This window comes from Eublepharis macularius, chromosome 6 (genome assembly GCF_028583425.1).
Source record: "Eublepharis macularius isolate TG4126 chromosome 6, MPM_Emac_v1.0, whole genome shotgun sequence".
NCBI lineage: Eukaryota > Metazoa > Chordata > Lepidosauria > Squamata > Eublepharidae > Eublepharis > Eublepharis macularius.
In genome coordinates this window covers 97,679,255-97,694,881 of record NC_072795.1, presented here as the reverse complement: position 1 = coordinate 97,694,881, position 15,627 = coordinate 97,679,255, and the positions used below count along the sequence as shown (strand labels likewise).

General features: G+C 43.2%; 1 protein-coding gene across 4 annotated transcripts in view; it reads right to left on the bottom strand.

The window, feature by feature from the left end:
- Positions 1-266: 266 nt before the first annotated feature.
- PWWP2B (PWWP domain containing 2B) overlaps positions 267-15,627 on the bottom strand; it is a 44,259-nt gene continuing 28,898 nt past the window's right edge. For all 4 annotated transcript variants that reach the window (XM_054983425.1, XM_054983426.1, XM_054983428.1 and 1 more), the window contains one exon: positions 267-1,087. The gene's annotated coding sequence lies outside the window, so the exon portion shown is untranslated. The remainder of the gene's footprint in view (positions 1,088-15,627) is intronic.

Below are 15,627 nucleotides of genomic sequence, written 5' to 3'. Positions count from 1 at the left end.
TGCACATTGGGGATTTGAACAAGGGTTTCATAGATCTTACTCCAACACTCTAACCACTACATCACACTGCAGTGGGAGGCAGGGAGAAGTTGCATGCCACAGAAATGCCAATAAACCTGTTAGTGGAGGTTTATTGTGGGATCCATGCCATGGTTTGCAAGCAACAAAAAGTCTGACTTAAGCCAAAGAACAAGAACGGATCAGAAAACGGCATAGTTGGGATGCTTGCCTGCACTGCGGAGAAGATACTTCAGCCAAACCATCTCAACTTCTGCTAGTACTAAAAGGCTTTACAGAACAAATAGTTCCAGATGACTCAAACAACTGAACAAAACCCGCAGTGTGAAGGGTAGTATCTGGGCTCTGTGTATTAGAGTAGCTGGAAGCTTAAAAGGGGGGAGGAGGCGGGATTGTTTCAAAACCTCCTGCTGGAACCATGGTTGAAATGCTGATTCCTGCACCCAGCATGTTGTCTCAGAGAGACTGTGTAAGGGCCACACAGCCCATATCATCGCTTGGAATGAAAGCCATCCAACTGTGATGTGTTGCACATTTTCCAACTTTTAATAGAGACAGAAGTGAGTCCATTTTTCTTAAGACTACACTGATTCCACTGTGTTGCAAGTTCCTTTACAACTGGAGTAAACAGTTTTGCGCCTTTAAAATTAAGAGTGTGAGAGACCTTGTTAAGTAAAAGCAGCAGCAGCAATATGTGAGTGAGAGAGAACGGCAGAGGAATTATAAAGAGGAGCTAACATTTTACATAATAAATACATTCCATGAGGTGGTGCTCATTATTTCCCCTAGTCCACTGAAATGTGTATATATATGTATATATGTTGCTAGTTTGCTTCTCTTGTGTTAAGTTGCCTTATGACTTTTGGTCAGACTAGCCTCTGGAGGGTCTCCTAAGCAGCCCGGGGAGGGGTGGGGTGCCTGTAATCTTTCAGAGTCGATGAGCAAGGCTGGTCTGAAAACGTATCCAGCCACATATGCAGCAAAACCATACGAATCTCCTGGGGAGCGTGTCAGGATGTTTACCGACTTCATGAAACTCTAGAACAGCTGTGCTCTTATCTTCTGTTACCTTGAAGAAAGTGAAAGAGGGAGAGATTATTGCCTGTGGTGCAAAGCAGGCTAACATGAGCTACAAAACGTGTACATCCAGCCATCCCTCTAAATATAGCACAGAACTGCCCAGTCTAAATCTATCTCAGCAGAATCAGGAGTCACAGCTTCAGTTTTTAGGAGAGCAGATGCATATTCTGAAGTTATCAATGCAAAAACACCACACCTACAAAATTAAAAATACTCAGCACTCAGTCTTAATAAGGCAAAAGGTAACTTTTCTTTCTCTATAAATTTGTTGTAGAGGGCAATGTTTTACATCTTAGTGTCCAACCTGCAGCTAAGCGCGTGGAATGTATGTTCCACTACTGAAATGGACTACTGCACATTTCATGCAATGGGCTCACAAATAAACATGAAGTTTCTAGAAGGGATTTCAGAATTCATGTAAAGGGTTCAAAAGTGAGTCAACTCCTTAAGACCCATCTTTCAGTCAGTCTAACCACATGACCTATAAACCGTCTTGGCCCTTAGCGCCTCCCCTCCCCTCCCCTCCCCTCAACACCTCACACTTCTGCTTCTCGCTTTCTAGTTGGAGTTGCTCATTTAAGAAGACTTCAGAATGGATTTTACTGAGCACACAACTATCACATTTGGAATACCATCAAAAAGAACAAGCACTGAGATTCACATAAAAATCAACATTTTCCAAAACAACTGGAAGAATTTGGCCAAACATGTTGGTAGCACTTCCTTGTCCAAAGGCTGCAAAAAATAAAAAATTAGAAAATATATATTACAGATAATGAAATATAACTGATACTATTCAACTGAAACCTCCTGGACAGGAGGAGCCTTCTGTGAAATTTGTTACTAATCTAGTCTAGATACTTGTTACTGATCCAATTTGTTAGGAACAAAGCCTGCATGTATGGAATATTCTGTTTCCAGTCTTAAGAACATAAGAGTATTTGTTTATTTATTTATAGCATTTTAACGCTATCTTTCCAGGAACCTGCCTGAGGTTGCTTACAAAATAATAAAAACAAAACATTAAAAGTTATTAACATTAAGCATTTAAAAAGCCCCAGCCCACTATAAAAACATAAGATAATAAATCAGACCACAGACAGCTTCAAATAACAGTTTCTGGGCTAAAATAGCGTTAAACAATCAACCCTTTAATTAAAAGCCCAGATGAACATAAATGTTTTGGCCTGGCAACTAAAAAGAAGGAACACAGGCGCTAGGCAAGCCTCAAGGGAAACCAACGGGCATTCAGGACAGCTCTCTCAACACTTGGGTGATATGATCCCTGTATCCCACCAATGACAATAGCCTGGCTGCCACATTTTGGATGAGCTAAAGTTTCCAGACCATTTTCAGAGCAGAACCCCATGAGAAGCATATTACAGTAACCTAACCTGGATGTAATCAGAGCATGGATTACCGTGGCCAGATCATACTTTTCAAGGAAAGACCACAACTGGACATCAGCCAAAGGTGATAAAAGACAGTATGACCCACAGAGGAGATCTAAGTCTCCAACTGAAGGCCAAGATCTAGCAGTACCCCCAAGCCATGAACCTGTTTCTTCAGGGGGATTGCAACCCTGCCCAGGACATGCTGATTCCTCAGTTCTCGAGAACTTTTGACATTGGCCTGCAGCACCTCAGTCTTGTCTGGATTGAGCTTCAGTTTATTGGCCCTCCTCCATCTTATTACCATCCTCAGGCATCTATTCAGGACTTCCACAGACCCACCTGACTCAGTTATTAAGGAAAAGTAATGTGGGGTACCATCTGCATATTGATGGCACCTTACTACAAATCCAGTGATCTCTCTCAGCAGTTCCACACAGATGTTGAACAGCTTGGGGGACAAGACAGAACCCTGAGAGACTCCACAGCATAAATGCCATGGGTCTGAGCAGCAGTCCCCCAGCACAACCTTCTAGAATCAGCCCATCAAGTAAGAGCACAGCCACCAAAGCATGGTACCCTCGACTCCCAACTCAACCAGCCTCTCCCAAAAGATACCATTGTTAATTGTAATGAATGTCACACAGAGGCCCAGGGGAGTCAACAGAGACACACTGCCTTGTAACTCTCCTGGTTTTGGGGTGACCAAAGCCATTTCTGTCCCAAACCCAGGCCTGAATCCAGATTGAAATGGGGCTAGATAATCCATCTCATCTAAATCCACTTCAAACTATCTGGCTACTTCCACTCAAGTACACCTTGCCCCAAAATGGAATGTTGGCCATGGAGCAGTAATTGTTCAGGTCAGTGGGATCTAGGGATGCCCTCTTCAGAAGGGGGTCACATAACCACAGCTTTCAAGCAGCTTGGAGCTAACTATACCCTCCCACAGTGAGGCATTTATTGCCGCCTGGACCCATTCAATCAACCCATCCCAGCTCAACACTCCTACAGCCACAAAGAGCAAAGGTCAATTCTAGATGTGGGGGGCCACACACTTCTGAGCAATTTGTACACTTCATCAGGCCTCACTAACTGAAAACCAATCCAGACAATTAGGACCAGATTGCAGTCCAATGGACTGGACTGCACACCAACTGTGGAATCTAAATCATGGTGGATACAAGCGATTTTATCTTTAAAATGCATCATCAAAGCATCACGGTGAGCCTGAAAGTGTTCTGGGTCTACATTCTCAGAAACCTGGGATAAGAGCTCCTTCGCAATGCAGAAAACTTCACTGGATGGCAATGCGTGAAAGCAGTGATGTTGGAGAAATGAGCTTGCTTTGCTGCCATCGTCACCACAGAGCAAGCACCATAATGTGCTCTCACCTGTGCTCCGTCACATTTACTTTGAGTTTTTCTCCACTTGCACTACCCAACCACTTCACTGCTCCAAGCTCCTCAATAAACAAAGGAACATTCTGGACTCTGTCGGAGGACAGAGGTCACTCCAGCACGATCATGTTCACAGCCTGGATCATCTCCATATTCCACAGGTCAACCAGAGCTGTGACAGGAGCACCAAACCTGCTGACTGGAAAATCCTGAAGGGATGTGAGGAACTCATCCAGATCCTCCACCTTGAGGGCAGGGGACTAATCTAACCATCCCCCCTCCCCCTTGCAGAGGTTCTACGGGTCTGAATCTAAACCTCACCGGGTAATGGTTGATCCATGAAAAGTTTCTGAGGCTGTAGGAAAGTCCTGTGATGTTACACATACATGGACACGCTCAAGTATAAAACATCACTCACACTTCATAGTTTACACAGCTTCTCTGTTAACAGCCCATTTATAACAAATTCATTCAAACACAGAAAAGGTGGAGGATCTCTAATTTGGAGGGCCCTAACCAGGCTCCTCTAAGTCCAGCACTGCCAGAAAAAGGAAGCGCTCTCCTGTTCACAGCAGGATGTCTGTAAACGTTTGTTTCTGCTTCCTACTTGCACCTTTCTCATTTGAGCCCCAACTAGCTTAAATTTTGCCACTTTAATTTTGATGTTAGAATCATAGAGTTGGAAGTCTGACCCCCTGCACAATGCAGGAAATTCACAACTACCTCCGCTCCCCACACCCTCAGTGACCCCTGCTCCATGCCCAGAAGAACGCAAAACACCATCAGGATCCCTAGCCAAACTGGCCTGGGGAAAATTGCTACCTGACCCCAAGGTAACGATCAGCCTTACCCTGGGCAGGTAAGAAGGGGCCACAAGAACTAAGCACTGATGCAACCCTTCCTGCCCTCCCTCTCATGATCTGCCTAGGTTCACAGAATAAGTAATGCTGTCAGACGGCCATCTAGCCTCTGCTTAAAAACCTCCAAAGAAGGAGAGTTTTCTCCTATCCAAGCAGATTCTTGTTACACTACCTTTGCAGAACTTTGTTTCAAAATCCATGAGGAGTTCTAATTAAAAATTACTGTAAATCATTGTATATTAAGGAACTCCCTAAAACAAATGTCTCTTGTAAATCCAGAGAGAATAGCACCTTAATATAACCACAATCCAAAGATAAACTCTTGTTTTTGACAACAAAGGGCAACGGCAGGGGGGACACAATCCAGGAGAAAGACCCAGCTGCTACTACATACATTAGAGATCATATATCACTATAAAAAGGAAGCCGTAAACACGTTTGTACATTTCTACACCACGTAAGCTGTCCTGGACAACTTTCTGAAGCTCACTGCACTTCAGAGCAGCATTTTTAATACTGCATTCCAGGGAACCTACAGCTTCTTGGAAGCTTATGAGGGATTTCTTACTGAGCAGATCACCAGCAGCAGAGAAGCCTCCCTGGTTGACAGCTTGTTCAATCATTTCCAGCAGCAACCCTACAGATGGCTGGGTGCATTCTAGGTCATACAGACTGTGCCTTCTAAGTACGCAGTTATTATGTCTCTAGTTTATCCCACAAAGCCACCTAAGCAAGAAATGGTAGTTGCTCCCCATTTCTGAACTTCCCCTTGGAGTCTGTAAAGGTTAAATATCTTCTGCAGGGGGTGGGGTGGAAGTTTACATTTTTAGATTTTAGCTCTTAGTTGTTCACATTCATTTATATAAGTTACTAACAGCACAGTCCTAAACACAGATACAGCTTGCTAAGCTCGCTGAATCAGTCTTTAGGATTGTACTGTAGTTATTCTAAGCATGTACTGGAAAACAAGGATATATTTGTGAGTGTACTAACCTGCTGATAAGATCTGGCACTAAAGGAAGATACCCTTAGTCAAAGGTGCAATGCAAATGTATCTGAATTCTCTGGTTAAGAGGGACTCTGGGGAGCTTTTGTTTCCTAAGCAACAAAGGAACTATATTTTGTGAACATCTCCTGCAAGGCTGGAATAACATTTTAAACGATCCAACCATATGGATAGGGGCAGATGCTGTAGGAGGACCCACAGAAGCATCTCCCTGTATGCACGGCTGAATCATTTAAATGTTACTCTGGTCATATAGGAGCGACACTCAGAAAAGATGCTATGTGGCATTTAAAGAGCTCCCAGGGTTAGCATTAGCCATGGTTAACTCTGGGGGGCAAATATAAAGCCTCCCTGCAATTAAAATTGATGGAGAAAGGGCAGGCAAAATTTGCACTCCTGAAGAAAGGGGCTCCCAGTTTCTTAACCATACTTAAAAGGGATTCCAACAATCATGTCTGCAAAGGTCCAAAGAAATAGCTGCTGGCCACATTAAAGGTCTGAAACACACGTTAAAAATGCAGCATCTTGCTTAACTTGTTGTTAATCTAGCATTTGGTATGTTTGGTCTCTCCGCTCACCAGTTAGGAATTCAGCCCAAAACACACTACAAAGTGCTCCGACTCAACATGTATGCCTTGATTTAAATGTGCTGCAGGCAGGCTAGAAGAGCTAATCTGTGCAATGTTGAACACGCCCGGTGTCTTGTTTGAATTGGGCCACTATGCCTGCAACCCCACTCTGTGAGTATTATTAGCATGCCAGTGAAGTGTCTGCCCAGACTATGGATTTCTGGTCTTTTAACATTGCAAACACAGTGGCAGAAGGCCCAGTTTGAATCAGACACTGGGCACGTGCACCATTGCACTATTAAAATTGTTCTGCTAGCCAGCATCTTATTTAAATTAGGCTCTAAACCAACATGATGGGGGGTAGAGATTAGAGAGGAAGGAAGATGGAGGGGTGGGGGATTTACAAGAGAGCTCCTCGTGCAAATACATTTTTCAAAACCAGAATTCCTTGACTGATGCAGAGTTCCCTGCAAGATCTCAGGGACCTTAAATATCAAGATAAATTACTAAACTTGCTTTTCCTTAAAGTCCGAGACCCAGTTCAATAATCGGAACAGACATTGACTCAGCATGTAGATTTAGGCACACTTCTATACTGTCACATTCAACCCATCACTTCTCCTGTGTGGATAATCCTTCTGGCATAGCTTACAGGGGGGTTGTAATGCATACTGAGATAACGTAAAGCACTTTTGAAATAAGAGAAATTAAGTATTATTCAGCCTTAAATCATGACATTTTGAAGAATCTATTTTTTTCTTTTAACATAACTTCAGCAATTTCATCTCACTATCCAAATCACTGCAGGATGCAGTAGAGATCTTAAGCTGCTGCCTGAGGGCTGTGGTCAAGTGGCTGAAAGCAAACAAACTGAAACTGAACCCAGACAAGATGGACATGATGGTTGGGAAGGCAGCTATCTTGAAGGATACCATACTCCCCACTTTCGACGGAGTTCATCTGACCCTTACAGACTCAGTTAAGAGCCTAGAGGTTATACTGGATCCAGAGCTAGTGCTAGAAAAGTAAATTAAGGCAGCCGGAAAAAATGCTTTCCACAAACTCAGTGTAGCCTGGAAGATGGCCCTCTACCTCGACACAGCCGATCTGGCCACCCAGATCCATGACATGGTAATATCAAGACTTGACTACTGAAATGCACTCTATATAGGTCTCCCCAGGGCTCATTTCGAGGGGGAACGCACAGGAACGCAGTTCTGGCAGTTCCCCAAAGAGGTCACATGTCAAGTGGCCCCACCCACCTAACACTCGGCCATTTTGGGCCCATTTCAGCCTGGATTGGGGCTGAAACGGCCCGGATCGGGCCTCTGACAGGTGGCGGATCACTCTCCCCGCTCAGCAGAGGCCCAATCCTGACCATTTCAGCCCCTTTTTGCCAATTTGGGCCCAGTGTCGGCCCTGAATGGCCAGGATTGGGTCCAAAACAGCCAGGATAGGTGATATCAGGGGATGTGGCATACGCAAATGAGTTACACTAATGAGTTCCTCCAGCTCTTTTTCTACGAAATGACCCCTGGGTCTCCCCTTTAAGTTAACTCGGAGACTCCAGTTAGTGCAGAACGCTGCAGCTTGGCTATTATCGGGAGCTAAGAGGACTATGAATATTACTTCCATTCTACAGTCTCTCCATTGGGTATCTATCCATTACCTAGCCCAATTCAAGGTATTAGCTATCACCTACAAAGCTCTTCATGGCCTAATAACAACATTTGATTTATATACCGCTCTTCAGGACAACTTAACGCCCACTCAGAGCGGTTTACAAAGTATGTAATTATTATCCCCACAACAATCACCCTGTGAGGTGGGTGGGGCTGAGAGAGCTCCTAGAAGCTGTGACTGACCCAAGGTCATCCAGTTGGCTTCAAGTGGAGGAGAATCAAACCCTGTTCTCCCGATTAGAGTCCTGCACTCTTAACCACTACACTAAATTGGCTCATCATATCTACAGGATCGCCTCTCTCCTCATATTCTGCTATGGCAGCTTTGTTAATCTGAATAGGGTCTTCTGCAGATGTCAACTTGCAGAACAGCAAAATCAACAGTTGCCCATACACATGCATTCACTGTAGTGGCCCCCACTTTATGGAATGGTCTACCTGAGGAGGTTAGGAAAGCTCCCACTCTCCTGGCCTTCCACACATGATGCAAAACTGAATTATTCAAGAGGGCTTTTTGCTCAGATAGGAGGGCTTTGCTATAGGGAAGTAGTCTCATAGAGATCCATCAGTAAAAGGATAAGGACTTTACTATTATTTCTGTAAATATTCATGGACCATAGACTCCGCTTCTTTTGCTGTGGGTTACTGGGTTAGTTTCTGTGTTTTTTGAATATGTCAGTTGTAGAATTGCTTTTGCTGTGGTTTGGCATTTCCTTAGCTCTGTATTGGATTTCCTTGGGTTCCTAAAATCTTTGCAAATTTGCATATATAAAACCATTACATGTTTTATTGAAATGTCTTGATATTGACTGTACTAACCCACACTGTGTAATCCGCCTTGAGTCTCCATGAGAAAGGCAGACTATAAATAACACAAATAAATAAATAACGCAAAGTATCTTGGCTGCCTTATCTTTATTTTCATGGCCCAAGTTCTAAAAATTCCGAAAGTACACAGGAGAAGCCTAAATGTAGACTTTTAGAAGTTAACAGGTGCGTTAATTATTCTCAAATTGACTTCCTCATGTCACTTCATCTTAGGGTTGCCAACTTCAACTTGGGAAAATCATGGAGATATGGCAGTGGTGGCTGGGAAGGATGAAATGGGGGGAGGGGATCTGAAAGGGAGTGATGCCACAGAATCTGCACTCAGAAAACTTTATTTTCTCCATGGGAAATAACTTCTGTAGTCTGAAGATCAGCTGTAATTCTTGGAGAACTCCAGGCTCCACTTACGGGATGGCAACCCCACTTCTTCCTCAGATACATTTATGGGGTCAAGGGAAACCATGAAGGGCTATCCTCCAAAAATCCGTGTTTTGCCCTTAAACGAACTTCAGCATAAACATCTGAACCTCCTGCGGTTGCCAGTCTCCAACTGGTGGCTGAAGATCTCTTGGAACTACAACTGATCTCCAGGCTACAGAGATCCGTTCCCCTGGAGAAAATGGCTGCTCTGGAGTGTAGACACTATGGCGTAATGGTATATTCTGAGGCCTCTCCCCTCACCCTACCCTCTTCAAGCTCCACCCCCAAAATCTCCAGGAATTTCCCAACCTGGACCTGGCAACCTTAATACCTCCTTCCCACTAGAATTTGCATCACAGATTACATTTCACTACCTCAAAGATGGCTAACTTTTTGGGCTTAACACTGCAATGTCTCTCATCTTGTTTCCTTCCCCACTCTTTATGATCTGCCTGGCTACACAGAATATCTTAACCCCCCCCCCCCCAATTCTTAAAAAGGTCTTAATTTGCAAACTGGTAAGATTTTCAAAACAGATTTTTTAGGCAACATGCTGTCTGACTGGGTTCTACTGGAGAGTACCAAAAAACTCAAGCCCCTCACATAAGGCTATAGTAAAAGGAAAACTTGCATTTCTTGCAAGATGATTAGTATATTATTCCCGTTAGTCTCAGTGGGAAAGGCAGATTATAATTCCAGTAAATAAAATAAACTATCAGAAAGTTCTGCATAACCTATAATTTGCCAAAACCCTAGGAGGCTTTTCTTCACCAGAAGCCATAGTATTCATATTGGCCATGTACTTTAAGAGATACTTGGCAGGAGAGCTCCTCCGATATCACAAGGCAGCTGTTGGTCCTCACAGATTATTTCTTTCTAGGTTGGATAACCAATATTATTATTATTTATTGGGTTTATTAACTGCTTTCCCCCACACCCAGGCTCAGAGCAGATTACAACGTAAATAAATTACAATAAAAATAGCATTAAAAGCATATAATACAATTTAACAGTACATTTGGGCAGCAACCCATATAGTTCAACTCACAACCAAAAACATTCCATGAGGTGGGAGCAGGCAGGCAAAATTGATATATCAGTTCTTGCCTTTGGGCCCCAACCAAGTACTTCCTCCATCTTATTGTATGAATGAATTTGTATTGATTGCGTATTATCCTCATAACTCTTATGCTGGGACAGGAGAATTTAACTATTTCCATCTCACCCTTCCTTCAAGGATTTAACGGCCCTCCCGTCTCCCATTTTGTCCCAACACCACCTTGTGAGGTAGGTCAAGGTGTGAGTATATGAATGCTAGTGGTTAAGAGTGTTGGACAAGTTTCTGAGAGACCCAGATTTGAATCCTCACTCTAACACAGAAGTTTGCTGGGTGACCTTAGGCCAGTCACACTCTTGGCTTAACCTCTCTCAAAAGATTGTTGTGAAAAATGGAGACAAAGAGAAAAATGGAGACAAAGAGAATAAAGTAATCCACTTTTAGTCCCCATTGGGGAGAAAGGTGTGTAAATAAAAATAAAAGTGTTGCGAGTACATTTTCATCCTGTCCTTCTTCCAAGGAGCTCAGATTGCCATGTACTGTTCTCCCTCCTCCATTTTATCCTCTGAGATAGGTTAGGCTAAGAGAGAATGAGAGATCCAAGGTCACTCAGAGAGCTTTGTGGCAAAGGGGGGATTTGAACCCAGGTCTCCTGATCCTAGTCTGACACTCTCAGCCACAGCATTACACTATCTGTGAATAACAAAAATGCATTAATCTTTATTTTAGGATCTCAACATCATTATACTAACTATGCCTTAAAAATATACAAAACTATATGAGGGACAGCCACCGATTTTTTATTAGAGAAGGCCTCCAGTTTCCAAGACTTCCAAGTTCGTGTTGATAAAAATACTGTGCATGAAAGGATAGTAAAGCAAGAACCTTGGTAATAGAAAGACAGGTTACTACTAGTTTTAGGCGGGCAGCTGCAATGGAAAATCTGCATCTGAGTTCAGTGGCACATTAAAGACCAGTAAGATTTTCAGGGTATGAGCTTTTGAGAGTTCCCTTCTTCAGAATATTAATGGTACCTGAAAAAGGGAGTTCTAACTCTCAAAAGTTCATACTCTGAAAATGTTGCTGGTTTCCAAGGCGCCACTCGACTTAAATCTAGGTTACTATGAGGGAAGTCAATTTTTTTTTAAAAAAAATCTGATCAGGGCTGCAAAGCTTTACCTTAGAGTAACTCCATTTGGCAAAAGTGGGAGTTAAGCATGCACTGATTAGGTTACTTAATAACGTGCCATTCTACTGCACCCACATGGGAAACTTCTTTTCCCTGGGGCACCCCATTGGTTAGAACTTCGTGTGAATGATGAACAGGGAGGGGGGAGAGGCATTGCACCAATATTGTTAACACTGGCCCAGGCACATGGCATTGCCCGGTCAACAGCTGCAGGGAAGGGCATCTCAGCTAAAAGCCAAAGAGTTGCTTGGTAACATTTATACGTAACATGCACCATACAAAGATCAACAATAGGCAATTTTTAAGAGACCCCATTCTATTTTTTTTTTAATTAAATGCATATTCGACCTCCCTCCTAAATATTTCAGTTATGTGAATAGGGTTTTCAAGAGGTCTCTCATTCAGGACTTGACAAGATTTGGATCTGCTTAAGAGGCTATACAAGCAGACGTGAAGAGTAAAACAGCATTAAATAATCCAAGGTGAAGCACTTCATTATAACACACACACCCTTTCCCCTCCCCTCTGATGCCTTATAATTACTAAACAACACTCCTCATTGTTCAGAGGAAAGGTAATGCTCAATATTTCTGTCTCCCTTAGTGCAGAGATGAAGGAACCGGAATAACAGGCAGAGTGACAGACCCTGCATATAATTGCTGAGAGTTTGTTTGCTGTCAGACCCACTGACTAACAGGAGGGGCAGCAATTGCAAATCTGTCATTCAAGTTGTTAATTCATTGCCACATATAATCTGCTTCAGTTTGCAATCCTCTTTCCCAGTCCAGAAAGTCCAGGTTTTTATGGGCTGAACAAAACTGAATTCTCATTCCCTTTTCCCAACAGCCTCTTTTTTTTTTTTAAAGGCAGGCTTGGAAGGTTCTCATCAGTGGCCAATAAGCAGCAAGAAAAGGGCTGCTTAAGACTTCCATTTAGGGATCCCAGACCCCCGGTAGGGGCGGGGGATCTCCCGCCCCGCCCCCCTGCCCCCCCTGATCTGAGCAGTGGGGGGGGGTGCGCACCTTCCTTGCCCGCTCCCCCACAGCGCAGCATGCTCCTGTGCGCCACAGCCGCTGGGTTTGGGCCTGTTTTGGCCCGGGTCAGGGCCACTGTAGAGCACAAGAGCGCTCCTGCGCAGTGCTCAAAACAAGCCCGATCCACGGCAAACCGAGCCCGTTTTCAGCAGCTGCGGAGCACAGCGCAGTGCCCCAAAGCGGGCCCATTTTGGCGTGGATTGGGACCATTTCTGAGGCACTGTGGAGCGCAGGAACGCTCCTGTGCTCCACAGCACCCAAAACGGGACCGTTCTGCCACGGATCGGGCCCGTTTTGAGGCGCTGTGGAGCACTGGAATGCTCCTGAGCTCTGCAGCACCTCAAAACCGGGCCTGATCCATGGCAGAATGGCCCGTTTCGGTTGCATTCTTCAGCACCCAGCCACGCGATGACATCACCCCCGAAGTGACATCACTGCACCTGTGGGGCGCGCGCTCTGCACGCACGCACCCCCCTCTCCACAAAGGTAAGTGTCAGGCCCCTGTCCCCCACCGGGAGATTGAGGGGGCCTGGCACCTCTACTTCCATTTCTTTCCACAAGTTTTTTTTTTTTAAAAGCAAACCTTGCTGCTTTTCCTTCTGCAGAACTTCCTGAATTCTCACATATTTGCATACCAGTGTAATGGGTTCTAAAAGGCAGCTAGGCTAGCCAATTCATGGCAGGTCTATCAACAACTATAAACCTCAGCTGCGAAATAGAACCTCCAAATTCAGAGGCAGTAATCCTATGAATACCAGTGCTGGGGGACCAACAACAGAGGGAAATGGGCCTGTATGTCCTGCCCTGCTTTTGCACCTTCCAGGGACATCTGATTGGCTGCTGTGTGGAACAGAATACTTGACTAAATGGACCTGTGGCCTGATTTTGCACAGCCGCTTTTCTATTCTTATGAGAGCACACAGGTCTTGTAGCTTTTTATTTTTGTAGCAGCATCAGAATTCTCATACATCTGTCCACACTGATTATTTTCGGCAAGTTCATCATCTAGAGTAATATACATTTATGTCCCAATATTCTCAACTGCGGAGGCTTCAGCCAGGAAACACGGATACAATTTGATCAAACTGCAGTGGGGTGGAGTTGGGAGGGAGAATTTTAATATTTATTTCAATAGAACTGATTTAGTTTACCAGATACTCATCTTTTTTTGTTTGTTTCTTCTAGCCTGGTCCTAAATTTCTCACCTCTTGCTGTACAGCCTTGGTGTATATTTCCTTTAGTAGTTTAGTGACTAGGTGATGGGATAGACTTAATAATTTCCCACCTTTTAAAGCAGTGATTAAAAAGCAACACAGTTGGCAGAATATAACAAGAGTATCTAGAATCCAGTAACTCCAGAAGGGCATTTACTTTAGCTAGCAGTTCGACTCCACCCTCTGCCGTTCTGGAAGGAAAGTTTAAAGCTGTCCCTTACTCTCTTAGGCTTTGCTCCTATCCCCTAAGAGAAACTGATTCAATGGAGCACATCTTCTTTAACTGCCCAAGTCATAGTAAAATTAGAGCAGAAACCATCAGTCCATTAGTAGAATGATTCCCTGGAAGTTCAAATAAAATCAAACTTATCTTTTGTCTGATCGGAATCACCAGACAACACGTCAAGTAGCAAGATTCTGTGCCCAGGTCTACAAGCAACGTATATCGCATAAGGCAGACTGAATGTATTTTAACCTTTTAAACAACTAATTTATGATCTTATTTTTCTATTCTTATATTTATTCATTATTCTTCTCCTGTATCCAGTCTCAACTGTTTTTAAACTGATTTGCAAATGGTTTTATATGTGCTGGTCGCAGACTGTAATAATAAACTTGACTTGACTTATCTAGAACATCTTTCTTTCTGCATTTCCAGACTTAATTGTTAGCTTCTAATCAACTGCAGGAGGGAAGTTGTAGATCATTTTATTGTTCTATTTCCCAAATCTTGAGGATGTATTCAGTTGCTTATGATGAACACAAACCAGGTTTCTTTTCAGGTTCTGCCAACAGGCCTGTCCCTTTAATAGATGCCTAATGTGTGAAAATCAGCCACTGGATAGGCTGCTAAATAATATCACCTGGAAAAAAACATCCCATTAAGCCTCTGTGAAAAGAGACAGGACATTTTGTTCTCCAAGCAACTTGCAACTCTAGCTCCCACTGCACACACAACCATGATCAATAGGGTTGCCAACTGCCTCGAGAAACCTCCTGTCCCTTTAATAGAGGTTTAACGGGATGTCCTTTACCAGGTAATGCCATAAAAAGCTTCAGCCACCCATTTCCATATATTTAGTCTCTATTTAAGCAACAGGCCACTTTTTGCCAGGCCTGTTGACAACCCTAGCACTTGAAGCATTCCCAGTTTAAGACACCTTTAACCAAACCGCAATTTGTAGTGACATCCAAATTAAGGTATATTTTTTTTTAAAAAAATGGGCTTTGTTACCCTCCGAGTAAAGCTCCTTTCTAAAGCATGATTAAAATTATTTAGAAAGCTGGTTACTCAGAGATAAGACTGAGTACCACCCACATTCAGACATTACAACAAACTTTGCTTAGATCAAGGACTTCCTAAATCAGTATTAAATTTCAGCTCAACATGAGAGAAGAGGAAAGAACACAGAAGTTCAACAATATACACTGGTCATGCCAATCACAAATTTCTGGTTTGTTCATGATATTAGAATGTAGAAAGTATTCGGCAATTTTAAGAATATCCTAAAGAATTTAGTTTCCTGAATTTATATTTATTGTAAGGGGCTAAATCTTGTCTGTGCTGAACAAGATAGGAATAATGTGTTATCATACAACGTTATCTCACATTTTCTTGCTTGGAAACACTCTCCCACCCATGTAATTTATGTAAGATATTTTAGCATACCAGGTATTGTACATGCCAAGTTGCATACATGCCAATATTTTGCAAGCATGAAGAAAAGGTAGAGATACTGTACACATGTAAACATTTTTTACACATTACAAAACAGCCTTTTTGGGGTGCAAAATTTTAGGGTTTTTTTTTTTTGCACCACGTACTAACAGCTAATGGGAGCGAAGGCGGCATGGTATATAGCCTGAACTCATCAAATCT